Genomic DNA, 18,528 nt, shown 5'->3' on the forward strand with positions numbered 1-18,528 from the left:
TATTTGTTTATTTGTTTATTTGTTTATTTGTTTATTTGTTTATTTGTTTATTTGTTTATTTGTTTATTTGTTTATTTGTTTATTTGTTTATTTGTTTATTTGTTTATTTGTTTATTTGTTTATTTGTTTATTTGTTTATTTGTTTATTTGTTTATTTGTTTATTTGTTTATTTGTTTATTTGTTTATTTGTTTATTTGTTTATTTGTTTATTTGTTTATTTGTTTATTTGTTTATTTGTTTATTTGTTTATTTGTTTATTTGTTTATTTGTTTATTTGTTTATTTGTTTATTTGTTTATTTGTTTATTTGTTTATTTGTTTATTTGATAATTTGTTTATTTGTTTATTTGTTTATTTGTTTATTTGTTTATTTGTTTATTTGTTTATTTGTTTCTTTGTTTATTTGTTTATTTGTTTATTTGTTTATTTGTTTATTTGTTTATTTGATTATTTGTTTATTTGTTTATTTGTTTATCTGTTTATTTGTTTATTTGTTTATTTGTTTATTTGTTAATTTGTTTATTTGTTTATTTGATTATTTGTTCATTTGTTCATTTGTTTATTTGTTTATTTGTTTATTTGTTTATTTGTTTATTTGTTTATTTGTTTATTTGTTTATTTGTTTATTTGTTTATTTGTTTATTTGTTTATTTGTTAATTTGTTTATTTGTTCATTTGTTCATTTGTTCATTTGTTTATTTGTTTATTTGTTTATTTGTTTATTTGTTTATTTGTTTATTTGTTTATTTGTTGATTTGTTTATTTGTTTATTTGTTTATTTGTTTATTTGTTTATTTGTTTATTTGTTTATTTGTTTATTTGTTTATTTGTTTATTTGTTTATTGGTTTATTGGTTTATTTGTTTATTTGTTTATTTGTTTATTTGTTTATTTGTTTATTTGTTTATTTGTTTATTTGTTTATTTGTTTATTTGTTTATTTGTTTATATGTTTATTTGTTTATTTGTTTATTTGATAATTTGTTTATTTGTTTGTTTATTTGTTTATTTGTTTATTTGTTTATTTGTTTATTTGTTTATTTGCTTATTTGTTTATTTGTTTATTTGTTTATTTGTTTATTTGTTTATTTGTTTATTTGTTTATTGGTTTATTTGTTTATTTGTTTATTTGTTTATTTGTTTATTTGTTTATTTGTTTATTTGTTTATTTGTTTATTTGTTTATTTGTTTATTTGTTTATTTGTTTATATGTTTATTTGTTTATTTGTTTATTTGATAATTTGTTTATTTGTTTGTTTATTTGTTTATTTGTTTATTTGTTTATTTGTTTATTTGTTTATTTGCTTATTTGTTTATTTGTTTATTTGTTTATTTGTTTATTTGTTTATTTGTTTATTTGTTTATTTGTTTATTTGTTTATTTGTTTATTTGTTTATTTGTTTATTTGTTTATTTGTTTATTTGTTTATTTGTTTATTTGTTTATTTGTTTATTTGTTTATTTGTTTATTTGTTTATTTGTTTATTTGTTTATTTGTTTATTTGTTTATTTGTTTATTTGTTTATTTGTTTATTTGTTTATTTGTTTATTTGTTTATTCGTTTATTTGTTTATTTGTTTATTTGCTTATTTGTTCATTTGTTTATTTGTTTATTTGTTTATTTGTTCATTTTGTTTATTTGTTTATTTGTTTATTTGTTTATTTGTTTATCTGTTTATTTGTTTATTTGTTTATTTGTTTATTTGTTTATTTGTTTATTTGTTTATTTGTTTTTTTGTTTATTTGTTTATTTGTTTATTTGTTTATTTGTTTATTTGTTTATTTGTTTATTTGTTTATTTGTTTATTTGTTTATTTGTTTATTTGTTTATTTGTTTATTTGTTTATTTGTTTATTTGTTTATTTGATTATTTGTTTATTTGTTTATTTGTTTATTTGTTCATTTGTTTATTTGTTTATTTGTTTATTCGTTTATTTGTTTATTTGTTTATTTGTTTATTTGCTTATTTGTTTATTTGTTCATTTGTTTATTTGTTTATTTGTTTTTTTATTTGTTTCTTTGTTTATTTGTTTTTTTATTTGTTTATTTGTTTATTTGTTTACTTGTTTATTTGTTTATTTGTTTATTTGTTTATTTGTTTATTTGTTTATTTGATTATTTGTTTATTTGTTCATTTGTTTATTTGTTTATTTGTTTATTTGTTTATTTGTTTATTTGTTTATTTGCTTATTTGTTTATTTGTTCATTTGTTTATTTGTTTATTTGTTAATTTGTTAATTTGTTAATTTGTTTATTTGTTTATTTGTTTATTTGTTTATTTGTTTATTTGTTTATTTGTTTATTTGTTTATTTGTTTATTTGTTTATTTGTTTATTTGTTTATTTGTTTATTTGTTTATTTGTTTATTTGTTTATTTGTTTATTTGTTTATTTGTTTATTTGTTTATTTGTTTATTTGTTTATTTGTTTATTTGTTTATTTGTTTATTTGTTTATTTGTTTATTTGTTTATTTGTTTATTTGTTTATTTGTTTATTTGTTTATTTGTTTATTTGTTTATTTGTTTATTTGTTTATTTGTTTATTTGTTTATTTGTTTATTTGTTTATTTGTTTATTTGTTTATTTGTTTATTTGTTTACTTGTTTATTTGTTTATTTGTTTATTTGTTTATTTGTTTATTTGTTTATTTGTTTATTTGTTTATTTGTTTATTTGTTTATTAGTTTATTTGTTTATTTGTTTATTTGATTAATTGTTTATTTGTTTATTTGTTTATTTGTTTATTTGTTTATTTGTTTATTTGTTTATTTGTTTATTTGTTTATTTGTTTATTTGTTTATTTGTTTATTTGTTCATTTGTTTATTTGTTTATTTGTTTACTTGTTTACTTGTTTATTTGTTTATTTGTTTAATTGTTTATTTGTTTATTTGTTTATTTGTTTATTTGTTTATTTGTTTATTTGTTTATTTGTTTATTTGTTTATTTGTTTATTTGTTTATTTGTTTATTTGTTTATTTGTTTATTTGTTTATTTGTTTATTTGTTTATTTGTTTATTTGTTTATTTGTTTATTTGTTTATTTGTTTATTTGTTTATTTGTTTATTTGTTTATTTGTTTATTTGTTTATTTGTTTATTTGTTGATTTGTTTATTTGTTTATTTGTTTATTTGTTCATTTGTTTATTTGTTTATTTGTTTTTTTATTTGTTTCTTTGTTTATTTGTTTTTTTTATTTGTTCATTTGTTTATTTGTTTATTTGTTTTTTTATTTGTTTATTTGTTTTTTTTATTTGTTTACTTGTTTATTTGTTTATTTGTTTATTTGTTTATTTGTTTATTTGTTTATTTGTTTATTTGTTTATTTGTTTAATTGTTTATTTGTTTATTTGTTTATTTGTTTATTTGTTTATTTGTTTATTTGTTTATTTGTTTATTTGTTTATTTGTTTATTTGTTTATTTGTTTATTTGTTTATTTGATAATTTGTTTATTTGTTTGTTTATTTATTTGTTTATTTGTTTATTTGTTTATTTGTTTATTTGATTATTTGTTTATTTGTTTATTTGTTTATTTGTTTATTTGTTTATTTGTTTATTTGTTTATTTGTTTATTTGTTTATTTCTTTATTTGTTTATTTGTTTATTTGTTTATTTGTTTATTTGTTTATTTGTTTATTTGTTTATTTGTTTATTTGTTTATTTGTTTATTTGTTTATTTGTTTATTTGTTTATTTGTTTATTTGTTTATTAGTTTATTTGTTTATTTGTTTATTTGATTAATTGTTTATTTGTTTATTTGTTTATTTGTTTATTTGTTTATTTGTTTATTTGTTTATTTGTTTATTTGTTTATTTGTTTATTTGTTTATTTGTTTATTTGTTTATTTGTTTATTTGCTTATTTGTTTATTTGTTCATTTGTTTATTTGTTTATTTGTTTACTTGTTTATTTGTTTATTTGTTTATTTGTTTATTTGTTTATTTGTTTATTTGTTTATTTGTTTATTTGTTTATTTGTTTATTTGTTTATTTGTTTATTTGTTTATTTGTTTATTTGTTTATTTGTTTATTTGTTTATTTGTTTATTTGTTGATTTGTTTATTTGTTTATTTGTTTATTTGTTTTTTTGTTTATTTGTTTATTTGTTTATTTGTTTATTTGTTTATTTGTTTATTTGTTTATTTGTTTATTTGTTTATTTGTTTATTTGTTTATTTGTTTATTTGTTTATTTGTTTATTTGTTTATTTGTTTATTTGTTTATTTGTTTATTTGTTTATTTGTTTATTTGTTTATTTGTTTATTTGTTTATTTGTTTATTTGTTTATTTGTTTATTTGTTTATTTGTTTATTAGTTTATTTGTTTATTTGTTTATTTGATTAATTGTTTATTTGTTTATTTGTTTATTTGTTTATTTGTTTATTTGTTTATTTGTTTATTTGTTTATTTGTTTATTTGTTTATTTGTTTATTTGTTTATTTGTTCATTTGTTTATTTGTTTATTTGTTTACTTGTTTATTTGTTTATTTGTTTAATTGTTTATTTGTTTATTTGTTTATTTGTTTATTTGTTTATTTGTTTATTTGTTTATTTGTTTATTTGTTTATTTGTTTATTTGTTTATTTGTTTATTTGTTTATTTGTTTATTTGTTTATTTGTTTATTTGTTTATTTGTTTATTTGTTTATTTGTTTATTTGTTTATTTGTTTATTTGTTTATTTGTTTATTTGTTTATTTGTTTATTTGTTTATTTGTTTATTTGTTTATTTGTTTATTTGTTTATTTGTTTATTTGTTTATTTGTTTATTTGATTATTTGTTTATTTGTTTATTTGTTCATTTGATTATTTGTTTATTTGTTTATTTGTTCATTTGTTTATTTGTTTATTTGTTTATTTGTTTATTTATTTATTTGTTTATTTGTTTATTTGTTTATTTGTTTATTTGTTTATTTGTTTATTTGTTTATTTGTTTATTTGTTTATTTGTTTATTTGTTTATTTGTTTATTTGTTTATTTGTTTATTTGTTTATTTGTTTATTTGATAATTTGTTTATTTGTTTATTTGTTTATTTGTTTATTTGTTTATTTGTTTATTTGTTTATTTGTTTATTTGTTTATTTGTTCATTTGTTTATTTGTTTATTTGTTTTTTTATTTGTTTCTTTGTTTATTTGTTTTTTTTATTTGTTCATTTGTTTATTTGTTTATTTGTTTTTTTATTTGTTTCTTTGTTTATTTGTTTTTTTTATTTGTTTACTTGTTTATTTGTTTATTTGTTTATTTGTTTATTTGTTTATTTGTTTATTTGTTTATTTGTTTATTTGTTTATTTGTTTAATTGTTTATTTGTTTATTTGTTTATTTGTTTATTTGTTTATTTGTTTATTTGTTTATTTGTTTATTTGTTTATTTGTTTATTTGTTTATTTGTTTATTTGTTTATTTGTTTATTTGTTTATTTGTTTATTTGTTTATTTGTTTATTTGTTTATTTGTTTATTTGTTTATTTGTTTATTTGTTTATTTGTTTATTTGTTTATTTGTTTATTTGTTTATTTGTTTATTTGATAATTTGTTTATTTGTTTGTTTATTTATTTGTTTATTTGTTTATTTGTTTATTTGATTATTTGTTTATTTTTTTATTTGTTTATTTGTTTATTTGTTTATTTGTTTATTTGTTTATTTGTTTATTTGTTTATTTGTTTATTTGTTTATTTGTTTATTTGTTTATTTGTTTATTTGTTTATTTGTTTATTTGTTTATTTGTTTATTTGTTTATTTGTTTATTTGTTTATTTGTTTATTTGTTTATTTGTTTATTTGTTTATTTGTTTATTTGTTTATTTGTTTATTTGTTTATTTGTTTATTTGTTTATTTGTTTATTTGTTTATTTGTTTATTTGTTTATTTGTTTATTTGTTTATTTGTTTATTTGTTTATTTGTTTATTTGTTTATTTGTTTATTTGTTTATTTGTTTATTTGTTTATTTGTTTATTTGTTTATTTGTTTATTTGTTTATTTGTTTATTTGTTTATTTGTTTATTTGTTTATTTGTTTATTTGTTTATTTGTTTATTTGTTTATTTGTTTATTTGTTTATTAGTTTATTTGTTTATTTGTTTATTTGATTAATTGTTTATTTGTTTATTTGTTCATTTGTTCATTTGTTTATTTGTTTATTTGTTTATTTGTTTATTTGTTTATTTGTTTATTTGTTTATTTGCTTATTTGTTTATTTGTTTATTTGTTTATTTGTTTATTTATTTATTTGTTTATTTGTTTGTTTGTTTATTTGTTTATTTGTTTATTTGTTTATTTGTTTATTTGTTTATTTGTTTATTTGTTTATTTGTTTATTTGTTTATTTGTTTATTTGTTTATTTGTTTATTTGTTTATTTGTTTATTTGTTTATTTGTTTATTTGTTTATTTGTTTATTTGTTTATTTGTTTATTTGTTTATTTGTTTATTTGTTTATTTGTTTATTTGTTTATTTGTTTATTTGTTTATTTGTTTATTTGTTCATTTGTTTATTTGTTTATTTGTTTATTTATTTATTTGTTTATTTGTTTATTTGTTTATTTGTTTATTTGTTTATTTGTTTATTTGTTTATTTGTTTATTTGTTTATTTGTTTATTTGTTCATTTGTTTATTTGTTTATTTGTTTTTTTATTTGTTTCTTTGTTTATTTGTTTTTTGTTTATTTGTTTATTTGTTTATTTGTTTATTTGTTTATTTGTTTATTTGTTTATTTGTTTATTTGTTTATTTGTTTACTTGTTTATTTGTTTATTTGTTTAATTGTTTATTTGTTTATTTGTTTATTTGTTTATTTGTTTATTTATTTATTTGTTTATTTGTTTATTTGTTTATTTGTTTATTTGTTTATTTGTTTATTTGTTTATTTGTTCATTTGTTTATTTGTTTATTTGTTTATTTGTTTATTTGTTTATTTGATTATTTGTTTATTTGTTTATTTGTTTATTTGTTTATTTGTTTATTTGTTTATTTGTTTATTTGTTTATTTATTTATTTGTTTATTTGTTTATTTGTTTATTTGTTTATTTGTTTATTTGTTTTTTTCATTTATTTGTTTATTTGTTCATTTGTATATTGGTTTATTTGTTTATTTGAATATTTGCTTGTTCAAATATCAGCACAATCCTCGTATTCCAGAACCATCAGCGATTGATAATTTAGTAACCATTTTGGTTCGGACCGTTTTTAAGTTGCCGTGTTTTGGTTTTGCTCAGATAATTTCGAATTAATTTATCATAAACCTTCTTATCTTCGAGTGCGAAAGTCGACTAGCGAAGTAATTACAAAGGCTTTGTTATGCTGAATTAGTTTTAGGATTCGAGTCGATTTAGGTTCGGTCTAATGTTTACAAAAGCTATAAAAATGATAGTTTCGAGCAAACCTAGAGCGACTCTGATCCAAAAATGAAATCAGCATTAGTCGTGGTCACTCAGTCGATTTGGCCGTTGTTCTATGGCAACTTGATATCCGGTCCAGTATATTCCGTTTCCAATCATCTAAATTGCTAATAGCCATAATTAGCTACCACGGTTGTCGGTTGTCATACGACGAGTAGCGGATCTTATTTTTTCCACTTCACAGCAGCCGGTAGTAGTTTGTGTGTTCCTAAGTGTATATACAATCGCGAATAGACAATTGTGAGTATCTTGGATTACACCTCGCACCCAATCCGAACTGCATATAACTCTACCCAAGCAAGTAGCTGCTGGAATACATCGTTGAGTGAGAAAAACCCATTACCTCGACTCTTAGGCTTGAACAATGCAATGGCTGTGATTCGCCGGCCGGTCACTAATTGGGAGCGGCTGCTAAACACGTCACACCGACCTATGCGAAGGCAGAACGGCGATGCCTAATGGTGCTGGCGCGGTGTACAAGGTGCTGCTATTCAATGTCAGGCCACTTAATACTCGCCTGGCGACGGACGCGACGATTCTCCACCAATATCTTATCAGCTCACTCAAACCTGAACTGCACAGATAATAGCAAGCAGGCATAAAAAAAACAATCAGTTTCGGGTCTACACATCATTTGCTGGGTGTTACAAAAATATAACAACGATAACATTTTAGTGTACTGCCTTGGCGAGGTACATAGAATGTTGAGGAACGGTTTGCGCAATCATACACAGAGCACTGATTTGCAAAATGACGCGTACCCTTGTCGGACTGTCACGGTGGACATGGTTTCGGTGGCGTCGGATGGTGATTGTGGCTGGGTGCGCACCGGACCGCAGAGATAAGGTGATGCACTTACGGAAAAATAATCGATGTACTTCAAATGGACGGTCCAAAGGAAGACGGTGATGACCAATGTGCTGAATTTCCAGTTAAGAAATATGAGACATTACTTCCTGCATTTCTGAGCGGTGTGTTGGCGGAAGTTGAATAGGGTGAGCTTGGCCAAATTACAATAGCATTTGAGTTTTGTGAGTACGTACTGATTTGCTTACAATTTTTAAAGGTTTTAAATCTTAAAGAAGCAATGATACATTATGTTAATTTCAATGTTTACAAGAATATATTGTTGGTCATCTAGTTTTGGTCATCTCGCTGTAATATTTTGGCATGTTAAATCGATCGACAAATCGGACTCTTCATTAAAATGATGAGTGAAAGGTGACTTACATTTACAACTAGCGTTTGCCATTGTGAACCATTTTCAATAATTGTTAAATTTAACTTCAGATGAACTCAATTTCCTGAAATTAAACATGTGCGAGTAGCCATTTTTCCTTTTGGAACTAGGGAAAGCAACAGGAGATATAGCAACCTTTATTACATACCGCGGTCTCCACAGATTCAAACGCGTTCCGTCCAGCTTAGTATCAGCCCCTGAAATACTCAAACGAGCGATGGATGAGATTCTTGCAGATGGCGAGAGAGTATACTGGTATCTTGATGATACCGTACTTGACTGGAAAGCAGTAGAAGAATACGATTTTCGTTTGAATAAGGTATAAATTTCGTCTGAATAATAAAATAAGCAATGCATATCTACGTTTGAACTTCTCTATTATGCTGAAAATGTCCTTCAACGCTTCAACGATACATGTGTTGTTCTTAACTGGGACAACTCTTAATTTAGGGTTACAGAATACGAGTTCTCAGGCTTCAGAACTAATCCGCAAGGAACACGAAACAAGATGCAGTAGAGAGTTTTAGGCAACCAGCTAAAGAAAGCAAGAAGGAGGCTTTTTAGGACTCGCCAACTATACGGGAACATTTATACCAAACTTGGCTACTGCTGACGAACCTCTGAGGAAGTTAACAAAAAAGCGAGCTCGGTTCCTTTGGGGAGACGCAGAAGAATTTTCTTTTCGGGAAATAAAAACAAAACTTGTCAGCTGTCTTGAGTATTATAAAACAAACAATAGAACATGTTTTGGGAGCCATTGTTGTCCAAACGAAAACCGCGAAAGAGGCAGGTTATTGAGTCAAAATCACTAACAGATACAGAATGAAGGTACTGTGCAACAGAGAAAGAGTCACTTGCATTAGTGTTGAGCGTTTTCCGTTATACCTAATTGGTAGAGAGTTAGATCTGATGACAGATTGTAAAGCTTCGACATATCTTTTCATCCCAGCCTCCCGTTCTTGTTCCCTGTATCGAGTATTGTGTGTTACGACTACAAGGATTCAAGTATAAAATAGGGAATATTACAGGACAAATAAATACAGCTGATGTAGTATCGAGAGCTATCTAAAACTCCTGCGAAGCCTTTTGATGAAACTGAGGAACTTATGGTGTGTGAAATTGTTGTATCGGCTGCAATAGCTACTGCCTTGAAGTGGGAAGCGATAAAAAGAGCATGTACGGAAGATGACGAAACTGCTTGTAAAACTTCAACTTGGGTGGATGCTGTAATTATTTACCCCTACCGTTCAAAATGATATCTGCGTCTGCCAAGTTGTGGTGGCCAAAGTTGGATCAACATGGTTGAGAAGTATGTCAAATCAAGCCAAGGATGCTCATTGTCATCAGCCCCAAATCCTGCAGAATCTATGATCAGATAATCTCCTCTATAGTGCCCTCGGGAACAAATACCCATGAATTTTTTGGACCATTTTTCATCTACTGGTATGAATCGATTACACATTATAATAGATATTTGGAGGTTGTCGTCATATTTAAAATTTCTACCACATCAGCTATTAAGGAGTTTCTGATCTGACCATTTTTTCACGATGTGGCTTACTTGAGGTACTACGGGCAGATAATGACCCCCAATTCGCTTCTTATTTTCAAGAGTGAGTATAATGAAATTTGGACACGGGAGCAGAGATATTGGAAGCGTAACCGGTACAGCGAGAACATGGAAAAAGCCGATCGATCTTTACTACAAAAATTACGGAAGCGAGGAAGTTCAAGGAACCCACTAAACAAGTGGAGTTTACAAATAGGTTTGAGACTCATAAGCCTTTATTTGGTTAGGATATGTAGCTTAATAAAGGCACACTAGTATCAGCATAGAAAATCGCCTCCTATGATTTTGTAAATCGGTTCCGGTTTGCTGTTCGTTATTTTCCTTGAGTGTTAACACATGGCAGTTCCTGGATAACTAAATGAAATAAACTAAGGAACGGGTATAAGGAAGAGATTTATATTGAGTAAGCTCGTTTCTTGGTTTAAAAGAATTCTGTGCGCTCTTAATTTAGCGATGGGACTGTGAAGCCTTTATTTTTCGCATGAGATAAAAAAAAAAGATTGCTATTTCTTCCTGTTCCGGAAGAAGCAACTAATCGTACATCGAATTATGCAGGTATCCCGGACGAAATTACCAAGATATGCAACAAGCAACACCTTAAATACAATAGAAAAACTACTATTTACTGCTTACAATTTGCAGACCTCCGCTGGCACGATGATAAATCCTTGTCGATGAAACACTGGCTAACAACTCAGTACGCGGGGAAACGGTGATATCCATTCTGAAAAAATTTGATATACGCCAAGAGCACAGCAGGCGGACCAACCAATCGCCACGATGGATTTCGAGTCCTTTTGATACAATAACACTGTAGATCCCTAACTATGTGCCTTTCGCCGGAACCTTGTGAACAACCAGGATGCGTATCGTAGCCCAACAGGATGAACAACTCAAAGTTTGAGAGCAACAACAACCGAACATACTACATAGAGTCCAAACACCGTCGGTAGCACTAACCAAGATCAGAGGGCCCTGCGACATGACCCTGTTGGCATGGGATATGGGAAATTATCGCAGCCCATTCAACCATAAGAAATGCAAAGAAAACTCAGTGAAGCAGCAATTGTAGTAAAGAATCTAGCCTCCAAAATTAGAGATTTACTAACAATATCATGTTAAATCTTTTTCATGCATTTTCAACAACTTGTTCGATAAATCGGGTGACCTCAAAGGTTTAAGCAGCTGAATAAATTAATATATAAATAAATAAATAAATAAAAAATAAATAAATAAATAAATAAATAAATAAATAAATAACTAAATAAATAAATAAAGAAATAAATGAATAAATAAATCAATCAATAAATGTGTTTGTTGACTAACCATTTTTTTGATTGTCAACAGTGGCGGGCATAAGCTGAGCTGAAGCTGAAACTGCAACTATAATGCGAAAAGTGCGAGGTCTGCTTGCTTCCAATCAAGGTGGGCCTGTCTCAGTATAAGCAAACAATCGGCTGTACAATTAGACGCAATCATTTTTTATTTGGATATGTTGTTTACTTTCTGAAATATGGGTGATTTTGTCAAAACACAACAAGTTTTAAGCATACAATTTGCGAACAGAGCAATCCTTTCACGCTACACCCAAAACGTACCCGGTAAGATTCGCATACATTAATGCAATAAATACGAGCGAAAATTGAAAGCGTTCTGGTAATGTGCGAAAATTGGAAGAAGCTTCCTTGCATGCAATGCAAGAAACAGAAAAACGAATTTTGCCTATGTATTGGAAAAAATTGCGTTGGAAAAAAAGACTGTTGGCATTGAAAATGAACTCCGCACAAACAGAACACTAAGCCATACTTTATCCATCCAACCATACTACCAGATAGTTATAATAAGTGGATTAAAGTCATATATAAGCACTTAGATGTTTTCACGATTAATGAAAAAAGTTAAACACGCACCCAGATTTGAACTCTGGCCTTTGCGCATCTTCGCGCTAACTATAAGCACTGATCTGTCCTAACACGTGAGAACGGGACGTTAAAACTCGTACAATCAGCACATCCGCAATTTGATGCCGCCTCGTGTGTAATGAATAAACCACAAAACTGCGTATGATGGTGAGGAATGAATAAAAAGTAAACGGAAAATAAAAACTCGCCGTGCGTTGCTATACCAACCAGCATAGGCACGTGGATGTGGTGGTAATCCTTTGACAGTGTGTTGAAGAAGGGTATGTACGTATAGCAAGAGATGAAGATGATTTTATATGCTTGCAACAATTGCAAGCGGCTTTCACTGCAAAATTGCAAGCGATGTTAACATTATTTGCAAGTGATTGTCGCTTACAATTATTGCAAGAGATTTTTGTTTTGGGTGTATGAGCATAAAAATATAGCACATAGGTAATATACCTTTCTAACAAACTATATATTGTCAAAATCCGTTCACGTACGGGGGAGATGTTAAATATTTTATATTTTGATTCCTTAGATGCGTACCAATTTTCAATAACTACAAATGAGATCGTTACATAAAGTGTACTGCTTTACTGGTGTGTTAGAGGCAAAACTAAACCGCTTTTGAGTATCGGGATATGAAAACAAATCTACGTGTTTCAAAGAATTTGATTCCGAAAACATGTTGTAAATTGACTCAATAATGAATAAACTATTTCTAATATATAAGTTCACTTCAACGACAAAATAATGTGTAAGTCGATTTTTGTTCAGAGATGATGTATTTACCCCTTGGATTAAGTATTGCGTTCAGCCGTCAGGTAAATGTTTGATAGTATATGAATACATAGATCACCAAGCAATCCACCTAGTAGATAGACAGATTTCCCATATAATTTATATTATAATTATACTGGTAGCATCACCGAGAGCAAATGTATTTTCGAATCCTAAAATTCTACTGAAAATATGGCCTCTTTTGCAAGATTTAAATTATTATGGTCATGGAGAATGAATTACCAGTTGTATTATTTATAATATCGCATAACCAGGGCCGCCGAGAGGGGGGGGGGACCGGGGTGTTTCCCCCCGGGCCCGGAGTTTTGAAGGGGGCCCGGATTTTTAACAGAAACTAAAATTTTGACAAATACTTTTTCGACAAAAATTTATTTGAGAATGCAATTAAAAATTCAATATCTTGTGCATGAGGTAACTAGAATAGCGAAAATTCTAAACTACTGCATATTTGAAATCAACTATATTTATACTTCGCATCGAAACAAGATCAGAATCGAGCGGGCATAGCGGAATTTGTACATTGAATGTCATGTACGCAGCTCACCTGGGTTCGAATCCCAACACAGGAATAGAGATTTTTTTTATAGGAAAATTCCTAATCTGAATGAAGAAGTGAATGACCTTAAGATTAAAATGTCTATAAATGTGTCAAAAATATGATCAGACTTGTAGGGGTTAAACAATTAAATGGTTTGATTAGAAGTCATCAGATTGTCTTCAAATTTCGCCAATATGAAATCGATTTTTAGCATTGAAAATGCTTTACTACACTATATGGGGCTGAGACTAGGTGTAAAATTAAAATCTAAAATTCGATCCGCGTCGCGAAAATGTGGCATAATTTTAAACGACTGCAGCGTTGTTAATTGTTGATGGAATTGCATCATTTACATACCAATCGATTCAGAGAAGTCCAACTTGAAAATTGATTGCAACTTTAAATTGGTATTTCAACTGTACACTATTGAAAAATCCGTATTATTGTAAATGCTTTGGAAAAATGTAAGAAGACATACCAAGTTTTCACTCACGTTTTATTAATTGTTTATAGATTTTCATGATTTGAACACTAATCGATTTAGAAAATTGCCAGAAAATTTTTTTTATCAAATTTATCTGTGTGTTTTATTAGCACACTATTGAAAAATCCGTAAATCCGCAGGGAAAACATATACAATTTTCACAAACTTGCGCAACTCTTTCCCTAACACAGACCTCATCTCCACACTCATAAACGTCTTACACATTTCATCGCATGACATAAAAGGAATGTTTCTGACCGAATTAATTCACTGCCATACCTATTCTGCTGATGGAACGAGGTAGGTTATTGCTACTGCTGCTGGTAGGGTCTCAGATACATCTTTCATTTGATACGAGCCATGGAAGGGGAGCGTTTCTGTGTGCTGAAAGGATTTTGCTCGCATTTCCAAGCGACGATGGCGGAACAAATGGCGAATTGCTGGTTTATGCAGTGCGTTTAGTCGTATAGGCAAGTCTCAAATAGTTTCATAGGATTCTCGTCCTGTATCACAAGACAGTTATTGGCAAATTGTCCTTATTAGGACGAATATATAATGGAAAAAGAATTGATGAAGAAAATTCCCTTTTTTAATTTGTATTAAGTTTGTGCTTGTCGATTCTGTATCTTTACCAGTAAATTATAATATAAGCAAATATTCTTCAAATTAATAATGTACAAACTAGAAGTCTTTTGCAAAATGAATAAACGTGGCAACCATGCCACTAAGCGAAAGCCACCCCAAAAAGAATGATGAAAATATTTTTATTTGTCGTACAAATGGATGGTCTTCTATCTGCACCAAAAAGTTGATAAAAGAGATCACTTTGTTTCAGTGCTTATTTGACATGAGCTGCGAAAGGAAAATGTTCGTGTGTGTACGTAGCAGAAGCGAATCGCCGGCAAGGTTCGAATCGTTTCAAAGGATTCTCGTTCCGTATCACAAAACATAGTTATCAGCAAATAGTCCTTATTGGGACGAATACATAATGGAAAAAGAATTCGATTAGAAAATTCCTTTCATTAATTTGTATTAATTGTGCGCTTGTTAATTCTGTACCATTCCCTAGTAACAAATTAGGTTTTAAGGTTGTTTTATAGCCACTCATAAAACTTAGATTGCACTTGTAGCGTGCTATAAAACTTCAATTTTTACTTGGGTTACCAGTGAATCATAACATAAACAAATATTCATACATTATGCAAAAATCCCTTTTATTAGCTTGTCTTAAATCTGTGCTTGTTAATAATCAATTCTGTATCTTTATCAGTGAACAATAACAAGAAAAGTAACAATAAGTAACAAGTGGTCGTGTCTTGTAGACAACCCTCTAATTTTTTTGATTTATTGAATTTCCAATCTTCGAAAGCGTTGGATTAGTATCGAAAGTAATTATTGAAAAAAACCCTGCTTAGGGTTGCCACACCGGTTTTTGGAGACGAATTTCGTGTCTTCGTTCAGGTAAATCCGAATTCGCCCGGAAGAATCCATTGGATTATTTTGCAATTTTGCGTTGCCCTTTTCTTTACCAGGAATCGTCCAGCACACAGTCCTCATAAACATCATCCTCGGGTTGCAGGCCCTAATTGTTAAGGAGGGCCTCTCTTGGTATTGACAAAAATTATTATAAAAGTGCCATTTGGGTTTACTTTACCCCATTGAACCCTCTTGGTATTGACAAAAATTATTATAAAAGTGCCATTTGGGTTTACTTTACCCCATTGAACCTTCGGTTCAATGGATCATTGTTCCTCACAAAGATTTTCGAAAGAAACTGAAGTGTGATTTCACAACCCGTGTTTGTTTATTGAGGAGCAGAGCAAAGCTCGCTCGGGTTATCCTTCACAGCGAGAGTGGCTGGTGCTTTTAGATTCTTTGTAGGAAGGAAGGAGAGCGAAGTACTACACCCAACTACATAAATCGACAAAACTGTTAACAAATGCAAAAACATACAACTAAATGTGAACGGCACGGAAAGGTGGAGTGCTTTAGCAAAACATTACACTCTACGGTGAATGTGAAGAAAATAAGATATTTTTCCTCCTAGTGCTACGAGCTGCATAAGAAATAAAACAGTGCATATTTATTTGTTTTTAAGCGTTTCATACAATAAAAATCACTGGAAGCGCTCCAAACTTCTGTCGAGTGATCACTTTAATTCGAAATTGTAATTGATACCCATGTGTCTCTTGAAGTCTATCCCCTGCTCAGTAAAACTCTACTGGTGAAAGTACCACTAGAGGCGGTAACCCTACCTCTATTTGAGAGCTCAATTGGTCAAATGAATCATCAAAAACTCTTGATATACCTAAATAATTCGAAATAATCCAAAAATTTAAATTTACAATTTAATATATTTTGTTTGCCGTTCATTGTTACAAAATCCATAAAAAATCATATTCAGATACGAGATGATACCGAAACATTTTTGTCTAGGGGTCGTACTCAAATGATGTAGCTTTTTTCGGAGATTTTCTTACAAAGCGGCCAGGAATGGAAAAAAGATAAATACGTTTTACAATTCTTTCAAATACGGCCTTTTATCAACATTTTCATTATAACAGCAAATTGCGTACACATCAGGCCCCTTTTATGAGGAATATAGTGTTAATAGTTTTGTTTTGAATTTTATATGTCATGGAGCATGAAGAGATGATCTCTCAGTTCACAATCCTGCAGCTGCCAATGATTCTAAGAAGCATACGTTCAACTAAATTACTAAATTATGTTTGATTGATTTCGAAGAGAAACTTTAACTCTGCTACCAAACTAAATCAACTAGTTAGCAAGATTACAAAATACATACAAAATCTTTCGTTTTGGAGCAGTGAGCGTGAGATTTTGAACGTCGTTTCCTGAAAGTAACGATTTTATTTTTATTTTTGAACTATTTACTAGAAATCAGTTACAACATTATTGTAAAATATTTTAAGGTGTGCTAACACACCAACACAAATAAAGAATAATTCATGTTTGTATAGGATTATGAATGTTTTCGAAACCAGCATAGCGTAAAATCCAACCCCAACCCTTATTTGAAATTTGATCCATGTTTCTCATTTTTTTTTAATTTTTACATGGATTTTTTTTTATTTTGTTAAAATTTCATTTATCTTTTTTTTTCAAGTTGTGGATTGTATTTGTATTTCTACAATTTTAAGATTCTGCCTTTTTTATGTATTTCCATTCTTTTATTTTATCCATCTTTTTACGTTCCTTACTTTTGCTTTTTTCTATTGCTATCACTATCACTTACTTTAATTTATAGTTTTTTCTCTGTTATTTCATTTTATTCACAATTTTTCGAGAAAATTCTGCTCTCTTTATTTAATTTTTCTAATTGTTTCATATTTTAATACCCTGCTTTTGTATTTGTTTCTTTTTTCATTCCATCCAATTTTTAGAATTTGTCTATTTACTACATTTATTCTTATCATAGCCTTTTTCTATTTCCGTTTTTTTCATATTTTTTTGCATTTCCATAAGCAATTTTACTTATTCAAATTCATTCCAATTTGTCTTATTGTTTAATTTTTACCTTTCTCCTATTTTCTTCCTTATGTTTTTAACTTTTCGTTTTTCGTAGTTTTATTTTTCCCACTGATTGTTTAATATAATTTTATTTATTTCTTATACCTTTTTCTTAAGATTTTATTCGTTATTGTTATTTCTTCATTGTTTCCATTTAACCTATTTTGAAAGTACTTTTTCTGTTGACCATTTTCTTGTACGTTTATATTGATTTTTTTTATTTTCCTAAAAAAACATTTGATCTTTTTTAACACTATGCGCTCTTTTCCTTGATTTTACATTTAGTTCGTTATTTTAATTTATTTCAAATTTCATTTCTAGTGTTTTTCTATTCTTTAAATAATTTAATCCATTTTATTCATTTTCTTAGTGTTAATTTCTCCATTTTTTGTGTTTCTATAGTATACCAAGTTGGCTTTTTCCTACTATCTTTGTTTTTCATTTTGTCTGTTTGCTCCGTTTTTGTTCATTATCCAATTTTCTTTACTTTTTGTCTTTTCATCATTCCATTTTTCCAGTTTTTCAAAATTTTCCGGTTCGTCCATTTATTTTAATTTCTCTATGGTTATTTTATTCTTGTCTTTTATATACACTCCTGAAATTTTATGCATTCTTAACGTTCTATTTACTTTTTCTATTGCTTTAAATATGTCTTGTTTTAAATGTTAAATAAATTTTATTATTCTTGATTTATCGAGTTTTTCAGTTTTATGCATTTTTTATATTAATGTTTGTATTCTTTTTAGTAGTTTTTCTTTCATTTTTATTTATTCCTAAAATTTTTCCTACTTTCTTATCGATTTTTCATTATTTTCAACATTTGTTCAATAATGTTCGAATATGTTTTTTCTAGTTACCTGTTTTCTTTTATCAATTTTTTATAGATTTTATTTTGGTTTTTCTAGATTAAACATTTTTTGACAATTGACATTAATTTGTTTATTTATTTGATTTTGTTGTTTGGAGCTCTTTTTTACATTCTTTTAATATTTAGTTTTCCTGTTGTTTTTCTTTTATCTATTGCCGTTGATCGCCGTTTAGATATTTTTAATTTTTGTAATAACTACATTTTTAATCT

The 18,528-nt window shown here is 26.8% G+C and overlaps 1 protein-coding gene across 7 annotated transcripts in view; it reads right to left on the reverse strand.

The window, feature by feature from the left end:
- LOC131692571 (protein windpipe) overlaps positions 1-18,528 on the reverse strand; it is a 189,967-nt gene that overhangs the window by 48,417 nt on the left and 123,022 nt on the right. Inside the window, exon 2 of one of the 7 annotated variants that reach the window (XR_009306013.1) lies at positions 6,997-8,901. The exons of the other annotated variants lie outside the window; for them this stretch is intronic. The gene's annotated coding sequence lies outside the window, so the exon portion shown is untranslated. Of the gene's footprint in view, positions 1-6,996; positions 8,902-18,528 lie in introns of those variants that run through there. 7 annotated transcript variants of the gene reach the window in all.

Source organism: Topomyia yanbarensis, chromosome 3 (genome assembly GCF_030247195.1).
Source record: "Topomyia yanbarensis strain Yona2022 chromosome 3, ASM3024719v1, whole genome shotgun sequence".
Taxonomy (NCBI): domain Eukaryota; kingdom Metazoa; phylum Arthropoda; class Insecta; order Diptera; family Culicidae; genus Topomyia; species Topomyia yanbarensis.